Below are 4,339 nucleotides of genomic sequence, written 5' to 3'. Positions count from 1 at the left end.
CTTTTTTTAATTACAGCTAAATAAATGAAAGGTCTTAAGACAACCTAAACAGTTCAGCTGACTGCTATTGCACCCCCCACAACCTAAGCATAAGCACCACTCTTCTGAACGATGGTAACCCCAAAAGTCAAAAATACAACAAACTCTTCTAAATATCCAAGATAATTGAACATTCATCATTAACAAGGCTTTTTCCTTTCTAAAAACTCATAAAATAACACTTCATTTCAAAATTTACTTTCCTAATGCAGTCTCACGCAAAGCATGCTGGGAACTGAATTTCATTCTCAACAAATCATCTTGAATTAACTTGTTGAAATTAAGTTAAACTAACTCAAAAGTAAGAATTAGTTACAGGAACTCAAAACATTTAATTTAGGAATTTTTTTAATATAAAATTAAGTTTACACTACTTAAACTGTTTAATTTCTTTGAACATTCGGGTTTACAGTGTTGAGCTCTTGACTCTTACTAAATCATGTCTCGTCGCTCTTTAAATGCTTATAGTAATGTGTCTGTAAGAACACTTGTGCATTGAAAAAGAATAGATAGATGTGTTTTCAGCCAATTCTTAAAGATGGCTACAAAATCTGCTGATGTTGTAGGAGCGGGCAGGAGTGAGCATGTATTTAAAATACAAAATACTTAACTCTTAACACAAGTGCATGCTGGAGTCATAAATGAAAAATTATGCAATCAAACTCCCTGATTTTACAATGTTCGATTGTGTTACAACATTCATTATCCATTTGAGATGGCAATTTCAACGTTCAAAAACCAACACCATTACACGCTACATATGCATTTCATTTGCCATAAAAAAATTACTTCAAAAACACACAATTATAGCACGCTACATATATAGTCAAGACATAATAAAGTCAAGTGTCAAGAGCCCAACTCAAGGAAACATTGATCACCATGATGGTGCTTTTGTTATATGGGAAATTTATGTTGGATCAACTCAATTATATTTCAATACATGAATCTATTTTTTATGAATTTGATCTAAAGTGTATTTAATAAAATTAAGGTGGACCAACTTAATTACATTTCATTGAATGAGCCTGTTTTTTATGAGTAGAAGCCACACATATTTATTGGATGGAAATCCTGCACTAAAATAAATTGAGTTCATCCAATGAGTTACTTTTCTGAGTGTAGGGATCTAGCGGGTACATAAGTCTGTATTAGCGAGTGAAGATATGGGGGTGCCAAACCAGTGGTGGTCTTGTAGGCCAAGAGCAGAGCTTTGAATTTGATGCAAGCGACTATAGGAAGCCAATGTAACTTAATAGAGAGAGGAGTGACGTGCGCTCTCTTCGGTTCATTGAAGACCACTCTTGCCGCTGCATTCTGGATCATCTGTAGAGGTTTAGTTGTGCAAGCTGGAAGTCCAGCCAGTAGCGCATTGCAGTAGTCCAGTCTGGACAGAACAAGAGCCTGGACTAGGACTTGCGTAGCATGCTCAGACAGGAAAGGTCTAATTTTCCTAATGTTGTAGAGGATGAATCTACAGGACCGGGTGGTGCTGGCAACATGATCCGTGAAGTTTAGCTGACCATCAATCACCACTCCCAGGTTTCTGGCCGTTCTGGAAGATGTGATGGTTGATGAGCCCAGTTGAATGGAGAGATTGTGATGAATCTTTGTGTTGGCCGGGATTACACGCAGTTCTGTTTTTGCAGGGTTCATCTGCAGGTGATGGTCCTTCATCCAGAGCGAAATCTCGCTCAGGCATGCTGAAATGCATGCAGTCGGATCGTCAGGCTGAAATTACAGGTTGAGTTGTGTATCATCCGCATAGCAATGATAGGAAAAGCCATGTTTCCGAATGACAGAGCCTAGGGATGTCATGTATACAGAAAAGAGCAACGGTCCAAGCACTGAGCCCTGAGGCACCTCTGTATTGAGATGTTGGGAGAGGTAAGACCTGAACCATTGTAGCACCATTCCAGAGACACCCATAGCCTTGAGGGTCGACAGGAGGATGTGGTGGTTAACAGTGTCAAAAGCGGTAGATAGATCCAGTAGGATAAGTACAGATGAGTTTGATGCGGCTCTTGCCAGTCTGAGGGCTTCAATGACAGAGAGCAGCGCAGTCTCAGTGGAATGAGCACTCTTCAAACTGATTGCTGTCCAGGAGGTTGTTTTGCGTGAGAAAGGATGAGAGCTGATTATATACAACACGCACAAGAGTTTTAGCAATGAAGGGGAGGAGAGATACCGGTCTGTAGTTACCTAACAGTGCAGAATTAAGAGTGGGTTTCTTCAACAGCTGGGTTATACGGGCCTTTTTGAAGACTACAGGAAATGTACCAGTGGTGAGAGACGAGTTGATAACGTGGGTCAAAGCAGGTGCAACCGATGGAAAGATGGCCTGGAGGAGATGAGTGGGGATGGGATCTAGAGAACTGATTGCTGATTGTGGTCGTTTTCTTTACGAAGAAAGACATAAAATCATCAGCTGTTAAGTCTGACAGAGATGAGGGGGCAGGCGGACAAAGACGAGAAGAGAAGGTTTTAAAGAAAGTATGAGAGCCAGGTGAGTTGTTGATTTTAGCGTGGCAATATTAGTTTTCGCAGAGGACACATCAGCAGAGAAAGAGGTGAGGTGAGACTGATAGAGAGACTGAGGTCAGTAGGTTCTTTAGATTTGTGCCACTTTCTCTCAGCAGACCTGAGCGTGGTGCAATGGTCACGGAGAACATCAGATAACCAGAGGGCAGAAGGGGATGCACGAGATGGCCTATATGTAAGAGGGCATAAGCTGTCTAAGCAGGAAGTTAGTGTGGAGCAAAGAGTGTCGGTTGCTCTGTTAGTATTCAACAGAGAGAGCTGTTGAGAGGGAGGGAGCGTGGCGGAGATTGCAGAGGATAAGAGGGAGGGAGAGAGTGTTCGTAGGTTGCGCCGGAATGTGACCAGTGGGGAGGCATTTGTAGTGTCTGGAGAAGTTAGGTCGAGATCAAGAGTGATGAGGAAATGATCCGACGTGTGCAGCGGGGTGACCTGGGAGTGATAAGTGGAGCAGTATCGTGTGTAGATAAGATCTAGTTGATTACAGGACTTATGGGTTGCTGAAGTGGGAACTCGCTTGAGGTCAAACGACGCAGTCAGGTTTTTCAAGGTGGATGTTGAAGTCTCCAAGTACCACCTGAGGAGTACCATCCTCAGGGAAGGATGACAGAAGTGCATCCAACTCCTCCTAGAAATGTCCAAGCTGACCTGGGGGATGATAGATAACTACAACATGAGTTTTAACAGGGTGGATGATAGTAACAGCATGTGACTCGAAGGAGATGTTGTCACATGAGGGTGCCAGCTGTTTGAATTTCCAGTCATTAGGGATAAGTAGACCGGTTCCTCCAACCCTCCATGATATGCGTGGGCTGTGAGAGAAAGTGTAGTTATTTGAGAGAGTGGGCGGTGTGGCACTGTCCTCTGGCTTGATCCAGGTTTCAGTAAATGCTAAAAGAGAAAGACCAGAGTGTTTAGCAATAGCTGTGATGAAATCTGCTTTGTTTACAACAGATTGGTAGTTCCATAAACCAATGGGAAATGTAATTGAGGTAGTAGTGGATGTTGAAAGAGTGCGCAGATGATTAGCATTGCATTGCTTTCTACGTGATACAGGAGATTTACGAGTTGTAAATCTTTAGCAGGACAGTAAATGTATTTGTCTGCCACTCCAGGGAAACCAGTGTGAATATGAGGACTATTCAGTCCTTGTTTCTGAGGCTGGTGGCAGAATCTGCAGAGACGGCCAGTAGGATGCTCCACTACTGACTTCCTCAGGAACGCTCTTTGCCGGTGGATTAAATGGGGCAGGTGGCAGTGTTTTCACTGGAACAGGAACTGCCTGAGTGAAATAACTGCCATAACTGCTGTGTCTCAAGAAGCTTTTCTGGGCTGGTGTTGAGAGAGGCATTTGTGTTCTTCATTTTAGCAAGGTGTTTTATGTGCTGCTTTGTTGTTGGGTGTATAAAGCTGTTGGGGTCAGTGCAGGCATTCTGCACCATATTCTGCATCCACCTTTTTAAGGAGATCCTTGCTCCCATGGTACACTCATGGCGAGCTATAAAACGATTGGAAAACTGTGATCCTAACCTTTAATTCATAACGAAATCCCACATGGCCAGTCAGCGATTTATTTTTCATAATTTATTCAAATATTGATTTCGGAGATTCCGTGTGTCTGGTGACTGTAGTGTATACTAGGGCTGTCACGATTATGAAATTTGATTGACGTTAATTGTCTAATAAATCATTGCGATTATGGCGATTAATTATCTGTTTTAGAGCTTTGGCGATTATGACGATTAATTGTCTGTTTTTGAGC

At 42.3% G+C, this 4,339-nt stretch overlaps 1 pseudogene; it reads right to left on the bottom strand.

The window, feature by feature from the left end:
* Positions 1 to 1,146: 1,146 nt before the first annotated feature.
* Positions 1,147 to 3,879, bottom strand: LOC130563673 (uncharacterized; annotated as a pseudogene).
* Between the last annotated feature and the right edge of the window lie 460 nt (positions 3,880 to 4,339).

Source organism: Triplophysa rosa, linkage group LG2, assembly GCF_024868665.1.
Source record: "Triplophysa rosa linkage group LG2, Trosa_1v2, whole genome shotgun sequence".
Lineage (NCBI taxonomy): Eukaryota > Metazoa > Chordata > Actinopteri > Cypriniformes > Nemacheilidae > Triplophysa > Triplophysa rosa.
Note: the sequence above shows the minus strand (reverse complement) of the source record. Positions and strands in the feature narration are given on the sequence as shown.